General features: G+C 41.0%; 1 protein-coding gene across 17 annotated transcripts in view; it reads left to right on the forward strand.

Annotated features, from left to right (window-relative positions):
• The window catches only part of TENM3 (teneurin transmembrane protein 3), a 1,268,347-nt gene that overhangs the window by 919,438 nt on the left and 323,186 nt on the right, over positions 1-25,723 (forward strand). Inside the window, exon 1 of one of the 17 annotated variants that reach the window (XM_053216265.1) lies at positions 4,696-4,854. The exons of 15 other annotated variants lie outside the window; for them this stretch is intronic. The gene's annotated coding sequence lies outside the window, so the exon portion shown is untranslated. Of the gene's footprint in view, positions 1-4,695; positions 4,855-5,006; positions 5,231-25,723 lie in introns of those variants that run through there. One more of the 17 variants, XM_053216266.1, reaches the window with a different exon arrangement.

The following is a 25,723-nucleotide window of genomic DNA, read 5'->3' on the forward strand; positions in this document are numbered from 1 at the left end:
ATAAAGAAGAAAACTTACCTTTCGGAAAGGATTTTGGATGTGGGTCATTGCAGATAGTTATGAAATAAAAAAGCTGTATCGTGGGTGGATTGTTCTGTGGGTTAAATCAAAGAATCACCTAGGTATTATACTCTCCTTTTGGATTTACTCTTAGACATCTGTGAAAATTATGAATTGGACTTTATTATGAGCCTTTCTCTCAAACCATTATTTCGGTTCCAGTATAAGTGATAATTGAACTCTATTGGGAAAAGGACCCAGAAATATGATTTTAAATACAGCTTTATGTTAGAGCCCACATAGCTGGTAGAGACCTTCTTGCTACCGACAAAATTACCCTTTGCAAAACAGAAGATGAAATCTAAAACTGTATGCACAGCATGTAACAAAGTAATTGTACGATTATTATGTACCTGTTGATGTCAGTGCCCCTTAATTTAGGTGACATTGAGTGCCTCTGACATATTGGTAATTTAAAAAAGAAAAAGTTTACAAATAAATGTGTAACTTGTACCAAAGTCCATTTAGACAAACGAAATCCTAGCGTGACAGAAACATACTGACCTCTGCCACTCCCCAATCAGTTTCGTTCCACTGCAAGATTCCAGCTTGCGGAGACTACTAGCAATAGGTGCACTCTTGGTTACCTTAACTCCGAAGGTAACTTTAAAACACAGGGAATGGGGCCCCTGGGTGGCTCAGTCCGTTGAGTGTCCGATTTCCACTCAGGTCATGATCTCGCAGTCCGTGAGTTCGAGCTCCGCGTCGGGCTCTGGGCTGACGGCTCAGAGCCTGGAGCCTGCTTCCGATTCTGTGTCTCCCTCTCTCTCTGCCCCTTCCCTGCTCATGCTCTGTCTCTCTCTGTCTCTCAAAAATGAATAAACGTTAAAAAAATTAAAAAATAAAATAAAACACAGGGAAAATCACATGCTGTGTCTCTTCTCCCCCCCCCCCCCCCAAATCCACAATCAATCAATTTTAAACATGGAAAATCATGTTTTCAAATCTTTGGCGTGGCTTCTCCTGATGCATTGGATTTTGGAAGCAATCTATCCTCCTGATACCAGTTTTAACCACTGAGTCAATGCTTTAGTGAAATGGTTTAAGCCTCAGGGCTGAATTTAAGCTCTGGTACTCTGTAACTATTTGGACCATTATTACTCTCTTTTAAGTTCTCGGTTCCTCATCTGTAAAATGGGATAACAATACAAGGGCTTAGAGAAATAAAAAGGGCATGTGTCAAATGCTCAGTAGAGTGACAGTCATATGAAGCGCTCAGTGTCGCTTGTTATCAGACATCCCATGTTCAGTAGAGGTAAAAGGGTTTGATTTTGACTTTATATTAGCATCTCTGACAATATGGTTTCAGTGCCTCATCACGACCAAAAAAGGTAATCACCTCAGTTTTGGTTAAACTCTGGGTTTGTTTTTTTTTTTTTCAAGGGTTGGGGCCTAAGTAGAAAGAGGTGAGAAGAAGTCTTAATATTAAAGCCAAGTTGGTGCCAGTTTGAAGTAACAGCTCATTCATGGGCTTTTTTTTTTTTTTAAATACAATTTGCTTTGATTTGGTTTGGTTCATGCATTTTTAAAAATCTTCCTTGTGGTGTGCAGTCATTAGGCTTTTATGCCTAAAGAACTGAATTCAGTTATAAGTAAAATTCATTTAATAGCGCAAGCATGATTCCATGTGGTTATTTATTCACAACATAAAACGGCCACATAATTCAACATATTTAATAGTGTCTGCTCATAGAACTGTGGGGAATTCTGCAGATCTTAGACAAGAAATGCTTAAGTTATAAAAGGCAGTATCCATAATGCTAATTATTCCTGATATCATCAATATGGCAAACTATAGTACATAGAAGTTTCATGTGGGCCTTATTCTGTGTCTCTATAGAACTCTGTATTAGACTCCTTTATTTCCAAGATGGCAGTGATTTAACGTATGGGTGGGAGTGGTCACAAAACTGGTCTTTTCTCGGGAAGACGTATGTGGAAACCATCCTTCCCTATTCAGCGATAGAAACTGTTTAAAACCATGTCTGTCCCTCTTCTTCCCCATGGGCTGCTGCCGCTGCTGCTCAGCTCTGTTCAAAGTAAGCCCTTGATTATTCTCAAGGGACACCGTCTTTGTGCAATTTGGAAATAATTAGTTTTGTGTCCAGAAAAGGTAGGACTATATATACGTGTAGAATATTCCAATATAGTCCAGTATAAAAATTGACCTACCTGTATCTGATACTTATAAATGGGCATTGCTTAATTAGCATTTTAAATTGGAATTTTAATAAATGCTATCAATCAGTGACCGATTTACATAGCATTTATCTGGGGAGATGAGGAGGCCAAATATCAATCTTCTTGAGATTCATCTTGGCCCATACAGGGATTTAAGATTTTAAAACCTTTCATTCCTCCCACTAGAGTGTTCCCCTTTGTGTCCTCTAATGTTCTTATTCAAATCCACATCTGCTAATTTGTGTCATCGAAAATCCAGGGGTACGTATCTGAAACGTGGACAAGACCCGCAGGTCCTGAAAAATTCCAGCTGTGCAGTGTTTTACCTATTTAATTACTCTAAGAGTCCAATTGAACAGCCTCTTCAGATTCTGGCCTAAATAGTTATGTAGTGTTTATTGGCAATTACCTCAAGCAACACCCCCCCACACAAACACACACACACACACACACACACACACACACACACACACACACACAGGAAGAGTCACACACATCACCCTGATCTGTGAAACGATCATGTTCAAAATATTATGACTTAGGAAGATATTTGCTTAAGAGCTCAGAAGTCTTTTGGAGCCCCACAAAATATCTATTGTTCTGTTTTTTGACCCAATTTGACTAAAGAGATTTGCAAAACCCTGAAATAACTTTGAAATTTAGGCTGTGTCAAAGAAATGTTTAAACAATTTCTAGGGTACCTTACTAACGTCCTAATGAAAGGGTGAACATGTTGATCACTCAGGGAAGAACAGACATGTTGGTTGTGATAATCATGTTGTAACAGAATGTTTGTGAGTCACGATTTTAGAGGAGCCATCTTGCCTGAAGGAAAAGAACCCTATGGGGTAGAGACTTAAGCGTTGAGTAACACCAGACATTTCCATGTACCATGATGAATGTGTTAGATGGTAATGAAAACAGAGAAGGAAAAGTATCCACCAAGAGGTTGATGAGCTGTGTTCCCCTTACCATAGGTAGCATTAGATGTAAAAAGTGACAAAAGTCAAGGTAAAAGGAGTATGCTACAGAGGAAAAAGAAATTACTGTTTTTGAATCACAGATTGAGGTGAGAATACATTCTTTACTGGATCTTACTGATAAATGGAGCACACTAACCCTTTCTTAAAGTATTAATTTTTTGGTTTAAGTCTGTATTTAGACGGCAGTTCGTTCCAATGTGGACTGACAGCTAATCATATAAAGATGTGCTGATTGATGTCCACATCGTAACGTCTGCTTCTTGTTTTCTGTTTCTTCATAAAAATACGGAGGGGTCTTGAGGAATTGGAAGAAAACACGGGTAAATCCCAAAACTCACTAACACACATTCAATTCTCAGTTTAATGGGGGAAGAAGCTGAGGGGACTGGAATGTTCTAGAAAAAAAAAGACAAATTAAAGGAAGGAGGGACGTTGGACTGGAGGCAATACAAAGATAATGACAAGAGTGGCTCTAGAGGGGGAGGGAGGCAATTTTTAAATAAAAATGGAAGGGCCGCAATACTGAAGTATGTTTTATTTAAAAGTCAAGCTAGTTGGAACACCACGTTAGCTAGTCCAGATCAGGGTTGTCCAGCCGTGGCACATCATTCAGAGTTCGCTCGGACCCCGTGAGCACACGCCGCCAGCCCCGGGGACCCTCCTCCCTCCCCGGGGTGCGGGCCCGGCTCTCCCCTAGGCGGTCGCCGGGGTCCGAGACCGCGGGCGCACGAGGGGGGCGCGGCGCAGCCCCCGGCCGACCTCAGCGGGCGAGTCTCGGCGGCGCAGCCCCGGGGCCCGCGGGGGGCCGAGCCGGTCCCCGCCGCGTCCCCCCGCCGGCGCTGTGGACTCCAGGCCCGGTGCCCGGCCCCTCCCGCCCCCGAGGCACCCACCTTTCCCGAGCAGCGCGTCCAGCGAGCTGGAGCACTGAGTTTCGCTGAGGCCGGGGGAGCGCGGCCACCGCTCTCTTTGGATTAAGTAAACAGCTCGGCTGGGGGATGCATGAATGGTAGCAGATCGGGGGTCGGGATTCATTCACGCGCCGCGGGAATGAGGTCCTTTTGTGAGCACAGCAAAGTAGTGCTTCTGGAGGAAAGCTGTTTGGCAAAATCTACAGCCACCCGAAAAACCACATTAGAGAATATCGGTGTTTTACGGGCTGCCGGTGTGTGTGCGTGCGTGTGCGTGTGTGTGTTGGTGGAGTACCTCCTATCAGGTCTTCATAGCACGCCCGTAACCAGTTTTTGGTGCAGTTTTCACACTCTTCGTTTGGGGCATGGCTGTTAAAATGCCCCGGCGTGTGTGTGCGTGTGCGTGCATGCGTGTGTGTGTGTGCGCGTGTGTGTGTGCGCGCGTGTGTGTGGAAGGAAGGGTCGGAAGGCGGCGGCCGGGCCGCGGCGGCGGGGCGCAGGGCTGGCGGGGCGGCGGCGGCCCGGAGCGAAGGGGTTAAGAGCCGCCGCCGCCCCCTCCGCGGCCGGGTGTAAACAGAGGAGCCTCAGCCTATCATGTCTGGCTGCCGCTCGCAGCCGGAGCCCCGAGCCCGGCGCTGTAACATGATACGCTCCAGACCGAGGCAACTTGGCAGCGCCGGGCTCGGCTCCGCACGGCCACAGCGAGGGCGCGCCGCGGCAAGGTGGGTGAGCGGCGGCGGCGGAGGCGGCGGCGGCGGAGGCGGCCGGGGCCTGGGCGGCCGGGCGGCGCGCGGGCTCCTCGCGCGGCTCCCGGCGCGGCTCTCGGCGGGGCTCCTCGCGCGGCTCTTCCCGCGGCGGGGTCGCTCGCGCGCTCGGCCGCGCTCGGGGACGGCGGGGACGGCGGCGGCGGCGGCCCCGCTTCTCTCCCCGGTGGTGTCGGAATGGGAGGCGGCTCCGCGCGGGTTAGAATCGCCGCAGAGGCAACATTAGCATCTGAAACGAGGTGGCCCTTTAACCCCTGAGGGACCAAATTTGGGGGTTTAGAGGAGGCGAAGGCTGAACTTTCTGGATTCCTCCTCGTCCCTCGGAGTGGTGCAGGTAGCCGCGGGGAGAATGGAGTCTTTTGTTCCCGGTATTTTTTATTAGGTGGATTTTTTTTTTAAATTTTTTTAAAGGGTAGTATACAGTCCTGATCCACGAGGTAAAGCTGTCGTTTCTCCTGCATTCGGTGACTTTTGCGATGCGTCTTGGTGGACTCGTGGGGAGCAAATCTTAGCAGTCGTGATTTTGGGTAATTTATGGCTTGGATGTGTTTTAAAATCTGCACTGAGCCTAGATTAATCAGCCCTTTGCTTCCATTAACTAAAATCCATCATACTGATTGCTTAATGGGGAAAGAGGTACAAAATAATCGTGCTAATTAAAAGAGCGGTTTTTCTCTTGCGAAACACTTCGTGTGTGATTTTTGCCAGGAGAGGGTTTTGTACAGCCGAGTCTCTAAAAGAAATCCAACTTTGCCGTTGTGTTTCCATGCAGGTTGCTCCTGGAAGAATAGTTGGGGGCCGGCTGGGGGAAACGTGTGCACTGTCTAGTAAAGTAGAAAGCTTTCTACCATTTATGTGCGTATTGCCAGAGAATAAAACAAAGATCTGTGGCATCTCTCAGAATGAGAGATGGGAAGTCACATTCCCTGCCTTTCCTGTGCTGGCGTCTCTATCTCTCTGGAATATCTCAGATATGATATGTTAAGAGTCTATGTGCCTGTGTCACAAAGTCATTCTGTCTTCTGAAAGCCTAATATAATCAAATTCAGTGCCTTAAGATGGTGTAGTTGAAGATTTGATCCCTTTCCACTGAAGTGGAAATACTTTCAGTAATTGAAAGCAGATTCACGTCTGGAGTTGTACAAGCCAAGGTTTTCCTTTTTAAAATAAACCTTTTGTTCTCTGGTTTTAAATGTTTCAGAGCTTCATGCAGAGACCTCTCTGTGCTAATTGTTAAAGTAGTCTTGAAGAAAGGATTGAAAATATCCAGAGAGGCATTTTAGAAATACAGCTAACTTAGCGAGCCTGTCTCAGTAGGAGAATATTTTAGTGCAGCATATACTGTCTGTGGCCCACATTTTTTTTTCCCCCACCAGATTCCCTGGCGTTAAAATGCAGCTGTACTGGTTCAAAGCCCCCAAAGCCTAAGCAGTGTCCATCTGTCTTAAGAGGTTAAAAAACTTGTGAAATTTGGGTGTGACTCATTTTATACTGTGATCTACAGTTTGGTGATAAATTGGAAATCAAGTATAAACTATGTTTAATTTAAAGAGATGCTGGTTCTATATGAACCGATGAACTGCAACTTGCCCCAGAAATGTGATTGCAGGTTGTTAACCTGGTGTCTTTCTCCTCTTTGGAGGCTAAGTGTTAAAAGCTTTAAAGAATTGGCCATTAAGGACTGAAATTAGGGTACATTCCAGACAAAGAGGGAATCACTTGATCTCCTATTAGCCGCCAAGATAGAGAACGCCGTTATGGAAGAGTGTCACCTTCTTCGGCACATGGGATCTAAAATGAATTGTGTGATCAGGAGGGAAAAGTTAGAAGAGTTGTACACTGAACAAGGATAAGTGAGAGATCAGAGAGCTAAGGGAAAGGGAGTGTTCCAAATATTTTTAATTACTAGTTTCTTGAACCTGTTGTGCTAATTATTGATGAGATGAGAACGGATGGATTTACAGAGGATAACATGGCAGTTCGATTCCTTGAGAACTGGTTGGTAGCTTTTTATTTTACCTTGCTTCCTTGGCTTCCTCCCAGTTGATCCCCCGAGCACATTAACATAAACGCAAAGTGAGTAACCTGGTTATGATTTAAAAGGCTGTTCGTGTTCACATTTCTCAGGTAAAAGTCCTCTTTCCTAAAACCAGTGTTTGAAACACGGTGCAAGTCTTTGAGTACCAAATAAAATCGTCCCCCACGATGGCCATTGGACGGGTCGCATCACGTTTCTTAGATACAGCGCCTGATGTGCGGCATAAAAGAATTTAATTCTTCTCAAAGACTTAGAAAAAGAAAAGTGACTTAACGTGCACCCTTCCAGATGTCTGAATACTGATTTTCAGTGTAAGATCCTTGTCTAAACACTTAAGCTAACCTTCTTTGTGACTTGTATTTACTATTAGTTTTTATGTCCTTATTATTATTATTATTATTATTATTAATTTTTTTTTTACTTGGAAAGGGGATTCACAGGATCTTCTGTCATCTCAAATAATATATCCAATTAATCACGGGACTCCTTTCTTTCATAATGTAGGAAAGTGCAAAGGAGGCACTGTCTAAAATACAGTGATCTTGATAATTAATGCCATAAAATAGATTAAAATGCTGTATCCCAGGTATTCATTTCCTTAAAAGGGCCACCAGAACAGCGTTGCTAAGCACCCGTCACTACTGCAAGTAACAGAAAATGACCCAAATTAAAGAACCTGTTCTGAGCTGTATTCTTGCATTTTCTAAAGTGCATTTCAAAAGGTTTAACAAGACTCATTCAATTAGTGGAGAAAAAAAGATCTATTTTCAGCTCTGATCAGCAATTAAGAGATTGGGCTTTGGAGCATCAGTCTCTTTATGCTTATAATTTATTTTGTTTTCTGGACTTTGACTAAACAATTGTGAATGAAGATTTTTTACAAACCACCTCTCTAACAATCTAAATGCAGAAGCCAAGTATAGGATGTTATATTTGTTTTAAGTCTTTATCTAAAGGAGTGATTTTTGTTAACTTCTCCTCATATTAAAAAAGTTTACATTTTACCCTGACGTGGTATATCACTGCTTAACTATAGACTTCTTAACTCTTTGTGCAAATATAGGTATGCATAGATGCACATCTCCATTCCAGCCATGCTTTGACCTCCTAGCTTATCCTGGATGTGAGTGCTTTAGCGCCAAACTTTCGAGAAATAGGATATGCTTCCTAACTTAAGGATGTTTGGGTGTTGTGAATTTGGTACCATGAAGGAGATAGAGTGATATGTCTCAGTACGAAAGTAAGTGATTACGGGATTACGGGCAGTAGTTTTTCGTTTTTTGGTTTTTGGACTTTTTTTTTTTTTTTTTTTTTTTTTACTCTAACGTGAGTTGTACCCTTCTGGGTTAGATCAGAACTTCTCCATAGTTTTGGCTACAAACCCGTCACAACTGTGACCGTGTTTAAAGAGCTAGATCTTCCAGTGACCTGGTTTTTTAGCTACACCAGCAACAGACACAAACACAAGTGGTGAAACTTGCAGGCAGAGAGGGAAGAATGTAAAGATGAGGAGGTTAGAGAATAAGAGAGAGGAGCAGGGGGCTTCCCAGAGTTTTAGATGAGGATTACCAGCAAGATTTTGCTGCATCACGTTGATCTGGAAAAGTCTAAAGCGTATAAATATAGATGTTAAGTTCTCGATCCTAAGTGCTGTTTTGGCTGTAATCGTATACAAAGGGATTCTATATCCTCAAATAGTGACTATTTTGGAGCCAACAGTAACACTTCATTTTTTCTTTAAATAGTATTTTACATTGGAAATTCTTTATATTTACATGTATCGGATTGCTTGACGTTACAGATTTCTCTAGCGATAGAGGATACGGAATACATTAATAGGACTTTCATGACAGTTTTGCCTAAAATAAAAGGTCATTGTGATACACAATTACGTCTAAGATTTTTTTAACCTGTGTGCATTTAGGTATTTGGAATGTGCTGTTTTTTGACATGTGGAAAAATTTTTCCCCACAGAGAATAATAATTTGATGTGTAGCAGTTATTTGATTATATATTGTTTTACGAGGTTTGGCAGGGTATATATTTTAATACTTAAGAAACCAGTTGCTTTAAAATTTATGTGTTGATTTTCGTTACAAACCTGCCTGTTCGGTTACGAATCCTATGTGTTTAAGTTTTGAAATATGTACTCTTAAATCTTTACTACAATGGGGAGAGAACAACTACTTCTTTGGTATCCCAGAAATAGTTTATGGTACACGTATTACTGGCAATAAATTCATTTCACGGGGGAAGAATAAAACTAGAGAAGTACACACAGATATTTGAGGGAGTATCACATCGAAACAATAGTAAGATTTGGGAAGCCAGGTGCTATAGTATTTAAAAGAAAAAGAGTTTCCCTCTTAAGAGTTATTTCCCTCTCTTCACATTAAATGCTGTTTCGCGTAAACATCTTGTCTTATACATTTACAAAGCAGAATGGATTATGAAGCCTACCGAAATGAGTAATACAGAACTAATGTGGAAAAACACTTCACTTTTTTCTATTTATGTATGTATGCGGGTCACCGTAAACGTTTTTAAATTAAAAGGATGTGTGGGAGTTTTCATGAAATTTTTCATGTTAGTTTCTGCACAGTACCTTTTCTCCATTGTCTTAAACTATATCCGGCAGGCAGAGAGAGAACCTGCTATCTGGAGACCTGTAAAATGTAGCCTGGAACTCTTTTTATGCTTTTTCTCTTAAATAAAACAGAATTACCGTATATAACAAGTTTAACGTTGTTAACCTTTTATAATTATTTAACCATTATTTCATTTTACCTCCTGCTTAAAAGTTGTACATGAGTGGACTAGACACCTGGCTGTGCTCTTAAAAGTTTATTTGTCTTTCAATTCCTGTGATAGTAGGGGGCAGTACATCTCCTTAATTATCTTTGTTCAGGGAAATGCTGAAAGGCCAGGGTAGTTAAACAAGGCCATTTGGATTTGTGAGGTCGAAGTCAGATGCAAGGAAAGTGGTTAAATGCATTATCATCTTATTGAGCCCAGGATCAGTAAAGTGACCTTGATGGAGGTGGAGAAAACCATTTGGCTATTTTATGATAGCCACCTTGTTTGTTCTAGCCCTGACAGATTTTCTTCTTCCTCTGTCTCATATTTCCTTTTAGTTTTGTTTTGTTTTCAAATATTATTTCCTGTGATTGTAGATTACCAGTGAAGGTGAAGGTTAAAATCAGTTTTCTTTTTAATGACAGTACATTTTCCTCCAGAAGTCTGTTTCATGCATCCACAGAGCTGAAGATATTCCTTCATTAAAAATTAAGGTGACCAGGCCGACTGACCATTCTGTATTTGCTTTTAAGGATCTTTTAATGACGATGATTAGTCTCTTCGCAAAGTAGCTGCTTTTCCTGCTACTTTTGAAATTGTTTTTGAGCTATTAAGAGGAGAGCCTTGCCAACCTCAATTTTAGCATTGGGAATAATGGGAATGATGTTTGTTTTTACAAGCGCCTAAGCGTGTTCGCTTGAAGCTTGTTCACGTGTTGGTAGTTCGGTGGCCGCTGTTCTGGACTCCTCGCTTTGCTGAAAAAAGTTAACACAAAACCAAAAGATTTATAGTTTCTATAGTTTCTGTTTCTTAACTTTGTGGTCAATATTTCCTTGGTGAGGTATTTCGTATCGACTGCATTCAAATGAAATTCTTGCTTAAATATTTGAACAAGTATTCAGTAATAGGAAGAGCTTTCTTAAACATGGTGCAAGATGTAGCCTTTTTGGAAACTCCAGTTAGAGCAGTTAAGTGCTGCATACGAGATTTTTGTTTTCCTAGGCCAAGCTGTCAGGCGTAACTGGTGGGGGTTTAACCGATGCTTTACTTTTTCCTGAATCCTTTTTTCTTAACATTTAACCAGAACGAAGTACAGATCTTATCGTAGAAAGAAAGAATTGGCCAAGTATCAAAATACCTAGAATACGATTTCAAACTTTATCAGAGATTATCGCCTTATCATCTTGCTATGAATTATGGAACACTAAAATCTAAGGAACTCAGAATCGCCACGAAGAGTTATGACAGGAGAGTCAGATTTATTGATCGCAAGGGATTTAGTGCTTTGAGGACTTTTTATTTTAAAAACCAACATACTGAATGGAAATATGTTTAAGAGGAATTATAAACTCCCCCCCTCTCTGACTCTTCCCACTCTCACGCCCTGCGTTCAGGCACTTTTCATCTCGTCTTTAGATTCTTTTGTTAGCCCTTCTACCTGGTCTCCTTGCCTCCGTCTGTCTCTTGCTGAATCCAGCTTCTGAACTACCGCCGTGATTGTCATTCGGAATCATGATTCTGACCGTGGCACATCCCTGCATAACATCTTCATGAGGTCTTTTGGATCAAGTCCAAATTCTTGATATGTCTTATCGGACTTTTCACAATCCCACCTCTACCTCCATGTCTCTTTTCAGCCTATTCCTTTCCACCCAGACACCCATGCTTCAACACGTTCCTTTAGTGCTAGTTCGGCCATCTCTTACCCTGTCACAAATCTTTCAGGAGTCGGCTTCTGCGGCATTTCATGTCTGAGGCCTGAACAGATTGCGTCCAGCAAAGCTGGCTACTGCTGTACTTCCATAGTGCCTGGTCCGTGTTTCTGTTCCAACACTTAACACAGGGTACTGCAGTCATGTGTTTATAGTTCTCTCTCCCCCACTAGGGGGACAAGTTCCTTCAGGTCACAGCTGTGTCTTACTCATCCCTGGGTGCCAGTACAAACTATAAGTCTGAGAAAACAGTAGTTACTCAATAAATGTTTGTTGAGTGCTTATCGAACAAAGTATATTGATTATAATTTAGCTTCCTGGTAATGGACGATCATCCTTATGAACTCTGTTACAATATAATCATTTACCCAGGAGCTGTTGAGGGTGCTACGTATTCCCAGTCTGAGGCTCAGGTCATGATCTCACGGTTCATGGGTTTGAGCCCCGCATTGGGCTCTGTGCTGCCAGCTCAGAGCCTGGAGCCTGCTTCGGATTCTGTGTCTCCCTCTCTCTCTGCTCCTTCCCCACTCACGCTCTGTCTCTCTCTGACTCTCGAAACTAAATAAAGGCTAAAAATTTTTTTTTTAAATATTACTATTATGTATCATTTTGGGGTCCTTACTATGCAAAATGTTTTATACATGCCCTCTCATTTTATTCTCACAACATCCCTTTTAGAAGGGATTTCTCCCTTTTACTGATGGGAAAACTGTTAGAGAAGTTAAGTAAATTCAAGGTGACACAGGCCTTAAATGGTAGAACAATGATCTGAACGCAGTATTGTGTGATTTCAGACCTGTTCCAGATTTTACATTCCTTCTTGTAAGAATTTTTAACTACGTGTGCAGCTCAAGCAGAGGTATAATTTTTAAGATACATTTTTCATTTTCCTCTCTCGTCATGCTGTCTTTCACTTCTTATTCCTCTGTCATTAAACAGCCAAAGCTATTTTTGTTGTTATTGTAATTTTTGCATAAAAAGGGAATAGAAGCTTATGAACAAAGACTATTCTCACAGCTACTTCTGTGAATTTTGGCCCTTTTTGGTTTATTACCTTCATTTCTTTGCATTTCTGGTCAGGTGAGATTTTGGGGTAAGTGGGGTCCCAACTAGTGTTAAGTGTTTAGGTGAAGCAAAACGTTCATTTCCACAATCAAGGACATTTAAAAGGAGCCAATAGTTCGTTGAATCAGAACACTAAATTTGAATAAGAAAAAAATGCTAGCATTGCATTGGCAAACATCATATTTAATGAGACTTTTCCGGGTGACTGATGTAGGGAAGACTTTCTTTAATGTGACCATTTGGAGGAACAACCAGCAGCCCTTCAGAGTTCTTCTTACCAGAGGGCTAATCGATGTGGAAGGTTGGAAAAGAAACCCCGCTTTCTCCTCTCCTGCCCCATCTTCATCGACATTAGGAGCAAAAAAAGCCCACAAAAATTGTAAAAAACGGTTTTTCTAACGTCTGTGAAAGCGAGTAGGAGTAGAAATTTTCAGACCTGAAGAGACGCCTGAGATCACCTCGTCCAGACCACAGGTCGTATGAAACGGGAAAGCGAGGCCTGAGAATAGCCAGCGTTTATTGTTAGCGTTTCCTAAGCGCTCAACCCTTTGGACAGATACTTCATCTCACCTTCAGAGCAACTCATGGACTTAAATACTCTTATAATCTCCATCTTCACGATGTGGACATGGAGGCAGAGAACCGTTAAGTAAGTTGCTGGTTAGAGGGAAAGCACACACCTGAGACGCGCTCCAGCCTCCCTTGGGAATGACCTTGAGACACTACGTCCCTCCCTTGGGAAGTGACCGGGGCCCAGGGCCTCTGACCTCCTGTCTGCTTTTTGCCTTGGCAACAATTATTACGGGATGGTAAAGGACCACATGTGTTGCAGGACGTTTATGAAGGAAATATTCTGCCTCCCTATTTTATAGATGAGAAAATTGAGGCTTCAAGAGATTAAGTGATTTGCGTAAGGTTTATTCATTTACTGAAGGACAGAGGCGGGTGGGTCCTAATGTGGAAGTTCTAGCCTTCATTACTGAATTCTGCCTCCAGGTTAAGTTAAATTAGGTTTTGTTTCAACTGTAGTCCTCACGTTGCTTTACATGCAAGTTCTCTTTACTGTCCTAGAGTAGAAATGTGCCTGTATGCAGCCTTTCGTAAACGTTGGGATCATTGAATGTTGCAAATATTTCCATTTGTTCAAGGCGAAGCATTTATCAACAAATACTTACTGAGGGAATATGTGTTTAGTATTGTACTCTGCTTTGAATACTATTTAGATTTTTTTTTTTTTTAGTGAACCATAATCATAAATGATCATCTATGTTATGGCTAATGTCCACTCCCTGATTAATATCCGGCAATGATGAGCATCATTGATTAGAAAATTAGTAGATTATGCCTTTATTGACACTTCTATTCCCTATTTAATGGTTTGTGTATTTAATTGATAGCGAATGCCTTCATTGTTAAAGGCTATTAACACATCAAAATGGTATTTATTGAACCTGGCAAAATGATAAATTATATTTGTGTTTAGTCCTTTGCGCCCAAGGCTAATCTATTGGTGGTCTTGTTTTTTTTATAGTTTTGGCCTGCTAAGAACCTCTGCTTGGGAGCCAAACAAATTAGCACTTTATTATCTGCTTGTGTGACTTTAGAAAAGTTGCTGGAGTCTGAATTGTTCTTGTAAAAGGAGGTAAAGCAGACCATTGGCTTCAAATGATACGGATTCTAGTAGAGGTTCTGTTAAACTTCTTCAGCAGATTCAAAATTATTGGGGGAAAAAATCAAACTTAAAATGCATGGATAAAATAGATCCTAAGTTTGTACATTTTGTACTACAGGGTCAGCTTCTTTTTATGTACACGGCCTGCTTCTCCTGTGCATCTGTTTGCATTTTTTTGTGAAGGTGTCATGGGTTGGGGAATCTGGGGCTCTCTGCTGGCTTTTGTGTTAATTCAGCTTGCCTAAGGAGTAGGAAGAGAAGGCGTTCCCTGCGGAGGAAATCTGCTCGCCAGCCTCCAGGGAAGTGGCCAACTGTGGGGCTGCGTTTGCTTGCGAATTTGGTGGTTAGTTGGTTGTAAGGGCTTCTGAAAGTGAAGGTGGCTGTCCTTGCTGCAGATAGATTGTTACTGCTTTCATGTTCCATCATAGCGCCTTAACCAAACTTCTTTGAAACTGCTCGTTTGAAATGGGAGTTTATTTGCAACACACAGACAAGACTGGTTCTTGTCCTAGAGTATAGGCATGTCTCGTTTCGATCAAATACCAATTTAGCTCATTTGATTGTTCACTTTCTTCCCAGGCTTGACTAACCAACACTGGGCTGTTTCAGAAAATTAGATCTGTATTCAGAGGGTATTTACCACAGTTAAATATATGCTGTGAGTCCTTCCCGAAAGAGAAAAATAGGGGATGACTCCTGAGATGACCCTTTGAGGGCAATAATATTCATCTGGGTGAATTCTGGTATGTTAAAGTGTCGCGTGGCATTATATGAGAGTCCCTTTTTACATGTCACAATTAAGGACTGAACCCACGAATGGTGTCCTTAATTGACAGAGTGTGAGCAGGGGAGGGGCAGAGAGACAGGGAGACACAGAATCCGAAGCAGGCTCCAGGCTGTCAGCACAGAGCCTGACGTGGGGCTCGAACCCACAAGCTGTGAGATCATGACCTGAGCCAAAGTCAGATGCTTAACTGACTGAGCCACCCAGGCGCCCCTGATGTAGTTGATTTTAAACGATGCTTAGATTTTTTTTTTAAACTTCTAAGGTCTGTGAGTGTATGATAATATGTTGATTTCTTTAAAGTATATTTAAATTTCATGCATATTACATTTTATATAGAAATGTATGCTTTTTATGCTTCCAGTTAGGAATAGAGGATTCAGGTGCTGGGTCTTTTCATAAATTGGGAAAAGTTATTTACTTTCATGCTCTGATATCAGTATAAACACCTGGTTTATTAAAATACTTATTAATAATATTTATTTCAGTAGTGCCTCAGTTTCTCAAGAGATAGGCCCTAGAATTGTAAACATAATAATCTTTCCACCTCACTTGAGGCAGAACATGGGTGAAATTCAGTATTAAAGATTTTTTTTTTTAATTTTTTTTTTCCAACGTTTATTTTTGGGACAGAGAGAGACAGAGCATGAACGGGGGAGGGGCAGAGAGAGAGGGAGACACAGAATCGGAAACAGGCTCCAGGCTCTGAGCCATCAGCCCAGAGTCTGACGCGGGGCTCGAACTCACGGACCGTGAGATCGTGACCTGGCTGAAGTTGGACGCTTAACCGACTGCGCCACCCAGGCGCCCCAAGTATTAAAGATTTTTAAAGTGTATTTGTGGAGAAAGAAAGCTGATAGTATCTTTTCATTTAAAAGACCATCTCCTTGTGTATAATTTATAAAATTCTTTTCTGACCCCTATTTCCAGAAATATCTCAATTAGCAATAATATTGCTAATTTGTAACATTGCGAATCCCACCTCCAAATTCTTAGGGTGTACTTGAACCTCTAATGAGGTACCTCCTTGGAAAGAGAGCACTTGAAGATTTTATTAATCCCTGCAGTGTGGAAAGAGAAACACTTGGAAAATAGAGGTAAGTAGTCTAGGCTCTGCTACAACAATAGGTCACTGTTGTGATCCTAGGACAGAGGACCTTAAGATTGAACAAAGGTAAATCTGATAGACTCCGTTAAATTATTTCTCTCTTGGGGCGCCTGGGTGGCTCAGTCGGTTGAGCGTCCAACTTCAGCTCAGGTCATGATCTTGCAGTCCGTTAGTTCAAGCCCCGTGTCAGGCTCTGTGCTGACAGCTCAGAGCCTGGAGCCTGCTTTGGATTCTGTGTCTCTCCCTCTCTCTGCCCCTCCCCCACTCATGCTCTGTCTCTCAAAAATGAATAAATGTTAACAAATTAAAATATATTTCTCTCAAGTTCACCAAGAATATATGTTATTGTTAGCATAGCAGTCAGATATGTATACATTTTACATACATATATTTTCATATATGTATGTGTGTGATTGCTCTGTTTAGGAGAATTCCCAGTTACACTTTTTTTGTTGTTGTTTTTAAATGATTTAGTCAATCATAATCCAACGAAACATCCGATTCACATTGCTAAAATAGACGTCGGTCACAATGAAATAGACGAAAATAAGCCTGCTTTTACTATCGGCTAAAATATCCCATGTGGCAGATGAAACCCACAGCAGAATACCAAGGTTCTGTGCCAGGGAGGGATAAACAGCAGTCCCAGGGAGTGGCCGTCTGGGAGAGGGAGCATTGGCAGTGGTGTTTGCTATCTTTGTGACATTTGATGTCTTTCAAATAAAGCAAGAGATCTAAAGTTAGCCACCTTTTATGATCCTGTTCTATATGTGCTATTTATCACACAGCTCCTCCTTCCCTTAAACGCAGGGAAATTGTTAGTGAAATTGTCAGTGCTCCATTTCATAAAATGAGATTTTTTTAACCCAGTCATCACTGAGTTTGTCACTGTACTTAGTCATGGTTACTATATGGCAAATTCTGTTCTCTGTCTCTCTAAACTTGAACTCAATACATAATATTTAACTGCAGCATATTTTAGGAATTTACAAATTTATTAAGGAAGATCAGTTCGTAAATTTTAAAAAGTGAATGTAGTCAGCACCGATTGGAAACCTAATCTGGTACACTCTTTATCATCCACTTCCTACTTGTGTTCTCTTGAGTCCGTTTAGACTAGTTTCTTCCCATTTATTTATCTATACTCAGTCATTAGTCATAAAGTACTGATTTTGAATATATATGTGTATATATATTTACTTCATATAAATATTTACTTGTGCAATCACAGTCATGTTTTATAATATCTTCCTCATTAGCTACCCTGCCTTTAACATTCCTCTTCAACCCAAAAAGGCAAATTGTCTTTCTCAGGGATCTTCTCTCTCTTATCTTTCTCCTACTCAGAAAACCTTATCATGATATCAAGAAAGTCTCTGAACCCGATGGACGAAGGGGTGGGATTCTGGACAAGTGACAGAGAGGAGGCGTTCTAGGCAGAGGGAGGTACATGTGCAGTTTCAGAAGTTGGAATGTGTGAAGCACATTTGAAAAAATATCAGATAATCTACTTGGAGCATGAAGTTCATGAAAGAGAATTTTGGAAGATGAGGCTAACGAAGTCGGTGGAAGCCAGGACATGGAATACTTGGAATCTGAGATAAAAGGATTTAGGTGTTCATCTGGGATCCGCCGGGGATTTGGTGTAGAACACGGTGAGAGAACAGAATGTGTTTGGGGAAGATCTCTCTGGTTGTTGAAGGGGAAAGAGGAAATAGCAGAAATAGAGAAACCAACCCACAATGGGTTTTTCCTCCTGTTATTTTCAGTTCGTGGCTTTCTCTCAAATGTCTTAAATGTTACAGTTCATTAATGTAAGCTTCACAAAGGCAGGAACTGCTATGAAAGTTGGTGTCCTCCCAGCCGAGAACCACGCCTGGTACTTGGTGGCACTTGGTGCGGACCGAATGCTTGTTGAATTGAACGAATGAGGACATCGAGGTGCAGAAAGATCAAGTGACTTTATTGACTTTACACAGCTGATAGTGACAGATCCGGGACTCCAAATTGCAGCCGACTCCAAGTTTGGCGTTCTTTTGAGTAGCAGTGCTAAGCTGTCCCACCTGTCTCGTCCTCCAGCAACGTCTTCTGTCCTCCTAGTCAACTCCCATCTTAACTGCTCAGTCACTTTTTCCAACAAAGGATTGCAGACTTCCTCCTTTCTTACATGCTCATCACAGCCTCCCCTGGGCTCTTAAGAGGTTGCTCTCACAGACTGATGCAATTGGTTAAGCTCTCTACTCAATGGCTCTCTTTAGATGGCAAACTCAAGGTCAGAGATTATGTCTTCTGTTTGGGGTTTTGTTTGTTTGCTTGTTTGACTTTTCAACAGCCCTCCTCCCCCAGAACGCATGTACTTAGAACCCCTTTATCTGAACAGAGAAGCCTGTTGACTGACTGCCTGAACTTTAGGTCTGTCTTTTAGTTCGCATTCTTCAGACGTTACAGACAGGCAATTAAAATTACTTTTTTCCGGCTGGCAAAGAACCACTTAAATTTGCTTGATATTTTTGTAATAGTTGAAAAAAACAGTGAAATGAAAAATTTGAGGGTTTTCTAACTCTATATGAAAGCCATAGTCTTGTGAAAAAAACCCCAGAAGACTAGTTTATCATTTTTGTAGTTTAAAAGCAAAAGGAAAGACACTCACAGCATTATTCTGCCTGAATCTGGGAGACCACCTTGAAATAAGACTTCACATAAAGAGCATTGTTTTTTTGAAACCATTGCCGGTGAGGTGCAGCGGTGACGGTCATTGCGAGGTGACCCAGTATTGTCTGAATGTTACTCACAATATTAGCCCTTATATCTGTTGCCAGCATTTCACTGTACTTGAGACGGGTCGTTCAATTGCTGGAATACGTTATCCCAAGTGTCTCTTACTTGTGTAAGTCTTTTCCTGAAAAAAATGCTATTCATTAAATGTAACAGAGGCTCTTACTGTGATTAATAAAATATTAAGGAATAAATGTTCTCAAATAGACCAGGAATTTGCCACACTTTTATAAACATTTATAATTGTCAGTAAATCATTAACCTTTAGATTTAGAGATGTTTTCCTCACAGTTGAAAGGGTAAAAGCTAAAAATAATGTGCTCATGAAATAATGAGTTTTGTAAAATATACAATATTCATCTGTGATTCAGAGGAATCCTGGTATTACTACACTTGCCAGATTTAAAACTTCTTAAAGAAAATTTTACAATAAAGTTAAGCTCGAATTGAGTTGGAAATACTAAAATATGAACCAGGCTTATGCTGAGTATGGCAGTAATGTGTAGTTCTATGCAGTATTGATTTAGAATTTTAGAAGTTATAAAATTGCAAGCCATGGAAAGATGATTTCAGAGAAATAATATGTTTTCAGATAGATTCTGTGAGAGAGCCATACTTCTGTTTTTACCTTATAATCTTACTACCTTAGAACCATTTAATGTCATTTTGTATATAGGTAAGATGAATACATTTGTATCTTTCGCTTGTTGAATTAGAAGCTTTCTGAATATACTCTTTCTCTCCCCAGTGCTCCCTAAATTTACTTTGTTTGTGGTCTCTGAACATCCATTGCCTTATTTTAGAGACAGAATTTCTTCGGTAGTGTTACTGACACTTTTTTAGAGGGTGGGGCAGAGAAAAGGGCGTATTGATTAAAAACTCTCAGGGGAGTGAGTAAAATACACATAACCCATTAAAGTTAATTTCTAATAGTTAAGTCTTTCTTAAAGAAAGAGCTTGAGGGGCGCCTGGGTGGCGCAGTCGGTTAAGCGTCCGACTTCAGCCAGGTCACGATCTCGCGGTCCGTGAGTTCGAGCCCCGCGTCGGGCTCTGGGCTGATGGCTCAGAGCCTGGAGCCTGTTTCCGATTCTGTGTCTCCCTCTCTCTCTGCCCCTCCCCCGTTCATGCTCTGTCTCTCTCTGTCCCAAAAATAAATAAACGTTGAAAAAAAATTTTTTTTTAAAAAAAGAAAGAGCTTGAACACAGTAAAACAAATGTTTACAGTGGTTTTATACAAACTGGTAAAATAAAACACTAAAATGTTTTGGGAGCAAATAAATAAATGTCTTATGAAAGTATTAGGGAGTTGGAAATCACTGTTCCCAGGTATTTATAGCAATAGTATACTGCTAGAGTATTCACTTTAACTTAAGAAATACTTATTAAGGGGCGCCTGGGTGGCTCAGTCAGTTAAGTGTCTGACTTCGGTTCAGGTCATGATCTCACAGTATGTGAGTTCGAGCCCCGCGTCGGGCTCTGTGCTGACGGCTCAGAGCCTGGAACCTGCTTTGGATTCTGGGTCTCCCTGTCTCTCTGCCCCTGCCCCCCACGCCCCCCCTCCCATGTGCACACAGGCGCTGTCTCTCTCTCTCAAAAATAAATACACTTTAAAAAAGAAATACTTAGTACCGACTCTGTGTTTGGCATTGGTGCTTAATTAATATTAAGATATAAGAAATTCACAAATAAGTATACTGTCTTACAGTATTCTTACAACCCTGTCTTGCTTATAACACTTTAATGCATACCTACACGTTTCTTGTGGAAATAAGATGGTTTGGGGTCTTAAATTTTTACTGAGAATGTTTTATTCTGTTTCTCATTGGCCAAAGGTAGGTCCAGATCTCACGTCTGTGTTAAACTTTACTAAACATAGACCAAGCTTCATCATTACTGAGAAGGTTGAAGCCAGACTATAATGCCATTTTGGGTGATAGCACTAGGCTGTTAGGCTGATGGCTAAGTTTAAATATTAGCGTCAATCACCAAAGACTAGATGAAAACAGGAAACGAAGCACTGTACCAGCCCAAGAAAGATGTAATGCTTCATTGGTTGGTTTCCTAGGCATTTGAGGAGGTAGAGTTCCCCACGGCTACTTTAACAAAGTATTATAAACTGGGTGGCTTAAAACAACAGAAATTGAACCTCTCATAATTCTGGAGGCTGGAAGCACAAAGTCAAGGTGCCAGCAGGGCCATGCTTCCCCTGAAGGCTCTAGGGGACGGCCTTCCTTGCCCTTTCCAGCTTCTGGTGGCCCAGGCATTGTCTGGCCTGTGCCTCACTCAGATCGTCTCCGCGTGGCCATCTTCCCTCTGTCCCTCTATGTCCCTCCCTCACCTTGTCCTTTATTCATCCTTCAAGGACACCAGTCATTGGATTTAGAGCCTACCCCAAAGCATGTGACTTCATCTTAACCAACTGTAGCCACCAAGGCCTCATTTCCAAATAAGGTCGCGTTCTGAGGTTCTGGGTGGACATGAATTTTGGAGGCACACTATTCAGCCCACTACAGTGGGAGAGAAAGTAACACAGAAGAAGCAGGTAAAAAATGGTTTTCTTTGCTGGCCTCAGTTTTTTGCTTTCTCATTCCTTAGTGGGTTGAGAGAAGTTAGAACTGGGCACTCATACCTTCGTACTCTTGTTCCTTAAAAGGTATTTTATCTGCCAAAACTGACGTACGTGTCTCTTCTCCTGGATCTCACTATATGGGAAACTCCAGTAGGAGGGCCGTAGAATTTTGAGTGTTTGCTATTCAGTCGTGGGGCAATTAAAATTTAGCTTTTATGCTTCCTTTTTTACTTTCAGCATTTGAAAAACTAAACAGAAGCAAAAGCTATTGAGGCTGACGAGCTTACAGATATAGCACTCAGAAAATATAAACTTTCTTCTAGTTGTAAATTTAGTTTTATAGAGTACACGGTAATCATTAGTTGTACTAAAATTTTTGTGGGTATGGTCTTATGCCTCTCAATTTCCCTGTATGTTTTAAACTTACTATTTAAAAAATATTTTTAATGATTATTTATTTTTGGGAGAGAGAGAGAGCATGAGCAGGGGAGAGGCAGAGAGACAGGGAGACACGGAATCTGAAGCAGGCTCCAGGCTCTGAGCTGTCAGCACACAGCCTGACATGGGGCTGAAACTCACGGTCCGTGAGATCATGACCTGAGCCAACGTCGGACGCTTAACCAACTGAGCCACCCAGGCGCCTCTAAACTTACTATATTTTTAATGAAAAAAATAAGTGGTATAACAAATGAACTTTATGATTGCCAACAAAGCTTATTTGTAATTTATTCAAAAAATTACCCTTGGCCTTCGATTTGAGTTGAAAATTGAAATACCCATACATACCCGGGAATTGTTTTAAAATATCAACCGTATTTTAATAAGCGCTTGAAGTATTTCTCCGTGAGAATGAATAGATATCTAGGTCAGGAATTTCAGGAGGTTTATCATCATCTTTCAAGACAATAAATGATACACTGAAGTCTAAAGTGTTATATTTCCAAGGAATGATGGATGAGATCCTTTCCTAGGGAACAGCTACTGGTTAATTAGGTGGGAGAGACCCTTTCGGGGTAGTGGACTAGGGAGGCTGCAGACCAGGGAAGAGGCGCATCAGTGCTCATACTGTACATGGTTGTCGCTCCACTGGGGGTCAGCCCTGCCAGGGGGAGGGTATATATGTAAAACAGACTACTGGGGAATATGGCTTAAACCCTTCTCTGTGAACGTGTACCTTGTAAATCTTCAGTGGTAGAAATGTCTATTGTGCCTTTTGGGGGAGGTAAGGGGTGGAGAATAGGAAAAGGTTCTGGATCAAGGACTTTTCTACCAGTCGGATAGCAACGGGTTTATCAGTGGGATTCATCTGCGGAGATGTCTCATTTCAGGCCTGAAAGAATATCCACTTAGGTTGTTGGATGATCGCTCAGCTTTCTCTTCTACTGCTGGGATATTTTTTCTCCGTGAAGCAAATGGGCCTCCCAGCCTCCACTTTCCTGAAGTACATACACGTTTTCCCCAGGTCTGACGGCCCACAGCTTAATGTCAGCCCAGGTGCTGACTGGGGGAGAGGGATGTGTTTCAAACCCCAGACCTTCCCTGTCTTTCTTGTTTACAATCGTAATTGATTGTATTCAATAATATAAATTTTTAAACACGTGTTCGACAGGTTTTCTAAGACAAGTACATTTTATTATATGAAAATATGTCTGAATCTTATTGCAGAATATTTTTCTGAGGCAGATATTCCAGAAATGACTGGCCTGGGAGAATCGGGGGGGGGGGGGGGGAGGAGAGCATAGTGCTTCGTCACCTCTGTTGCTCAGTTTACTTCCTCTGTTCCATTTTCCTTGAAATGAACTTAAGTACACTGCTGTGTAAGGAAGTCAGGAAGACCCAGGTCTTGTCTCTGGTTGTCTCTCAGGTTGCACAGGAGAAGGAAGTAGAGGGAATGATCCGACTTATAAAACTTAAATTCCTAATAATGTAAACAATCATTAAATTTATAAAAAAAAAAATGTTGGCCAGTTTAAAATGTTTCAAAGCCCAGAGGCAAATGCAACAAATAAAAGGCGTAAAAGTATTTCATCATCATTTATTCATTAAATAACCAAGTTTCTCCCACTTTGTTCAAAAACAAGTTACTTTGTTTGGTGTTAGGTCCTTACAGCATTAGGATCCCCCGTATATTTGACAGTGGCCAGATTTCTGCGTTCCATGGGCCATGCGTCCTGGTATAAGGACAAGATGGATGTCAGCGATGTGGCTTCGAATCTGTGCTCTGGTGCCCACTGCCTTACTTGGGTTGGATTACAAAAATCCTAAATAATGACTCAAAAGACCTTTTAAAAGGATTGGCTTGGAATAGAAGATCTCAGAGATTCTTTCAGCTCTGAAATTCTTTTATTGTACTTTTATTTATCAACGTTTATTTATTTTTTTGGGACAGAGAGAGACAGAGCATGAACAGGGGAGGGGCAGAGAGAGAGGGAGACACAGAATCGGAAACAGGCTCCAGGCTCTGAGCCATCAGCCCAGAGCCTGACGCGGGGCTCGAACTCACGGACCGCGAGATCGTGACCTGGCTGAAGTTAGACGCTTAACCGACTGCGCCACCCAGGCGCCCCTGTACTTTTATTTAAACTGACACATAATACCCCTCCATTCAAATGTCCATTATCATGGACTAGAACGGTGTTCTTTCCCCACGCCTGCATGGAAGTTTTCCTGATAAAGAAAATAACACATGTTTTTTTTTTGCCAATCTACTTTTTTTTAGTTCTGTCGATTTGTTTAGAAATAAGAAACCCAATTTGATACATTAATTTTAATGGATCCCCTTTTAGTACTGTATTAGGCTTGGTAGCCACAAGTTATGTACTTCTCTCTCAGGAGCCTTTATGTAAATTGAAAATAAAAATCTCATGTGTGGGAGGGTGTGTGTAGGGGGTTGTGGGAGACTGCGAGGGGGGGTATGGAAGGTGTGGGTGTTTTATAATTAGCATATTAACACTATCTCTCCTTTGTTTCCAAAAATAATAGTCACTAATTTAATCTGTGTTTTGAGCTACTGGCCAATTACTTTGGGGGAAAAAACTAATCTCAATATGGATGTTTAAAATAAGTGATTTAAAATAAAGATCTGTAAATCAGTATGATGAGATGATTTTAGAATTTCTTTTACATAGTTAGCCAGAAGAGTCAGTGAGTGATTTTTTGAACGTCTGTGTTTATTTGTACAAATCTCCAATGGAAGCATTGTCTCTAACAGTGTTTATTCTTGAATATTGATAAGCATCTGAGCCTCTGCATAAATGAATTCTTAAAAGTAGAATAAAGAAACAAGCTGAGATTTATATCTCTTGTTTTGTTTAATGTTAAGCTCTGCTACCATATGCCCCAATTTCATAATTTTACAGTAGTCAAATAAAATTAAAGCGTTAATTGCCACATTTTCAATTCACCTAATTCATATTTCATGTGTTACATTTCAAAAGAGTTACATAACTCTAGGTAGCGAAGGACTTATCAAGATCGTGAGAAAATCAAGACCCAGTGAATTTAAGAGATTTGTGGACATACGTACGTAGGTCGTGTAGAAAGGGAACTAAATGCAGTTCTGGATTCTTACCTAGTATCTTTCGCTCGTACCAGTATTTTATTAAAATAACGGCATCAGCCTTAGAAAAAATAAAATCGTTATATTTCTACCTGCATAATGTATATATAAAATCCTACTTTATAATAAATATAAAGGAGTGATTTTAATAATGTTTTTTTTTTCCTTCTGTTGTATCAGATATCCCTGGACATTTGGAAGAGTTCCTATAAATTTGAATTTTTTAATTACAAAATATCCAGCTGGGACTGGGCCATTTTTAGAAATGAGTAATAGAATCGTAGAGTTGGAAAGAATCTCAAGTGGCAGTGAATGCTAACTTATCCCTCGGGTAAGGTCATCATTAAAAAGTATGGAAGTTTTTTATATATTATTGGAACTAGTTTCGTGGTGGGGCCCTAAAGTCATTTATCTGGCTATATTGTCCTAAGTGAGTTATTTATGAACTAGTAGGAGTAAGACATAAATGCTGTGTTATAAATTTGATAATGAAACACTGCATAAGCCAGACAGATAAAGTCAACCCCCAATTTATATAACTGTATTTTAAAAGTGTATTTGGAACTCAAAAAGTATTTCCTCACAATGCCGTAAGCTTCGCAGGATAACCTGCAAGTTCTTGTGTAACCCAGAGTATAACAGAAGAAGAACATTACTAGTACATTAATTTCTCTCAGTTCTGAATGCCAGGAACACAGCCCCTTTGGTTACATATTTGGACTTCAACCCTATCCCTTCTACAGTAGGCT

The sequence above is a fragment of the Acinonyx jubatus genome, chromosome B1 (genome assembly GCF_027475565.1).
Source record: "Acinonyx jubatus isolate Ajub_Pintada_27869175 chromosome B1, VMU_Ajub_asm_v1.0, whole genome shotgun sequence".
Taxonomy (NCBI): Eukaryota; Metazoa; Chordata; class Mammalia; order Carnivora; family Felidae; genus Acinonyx; species Acinonyx jubatus.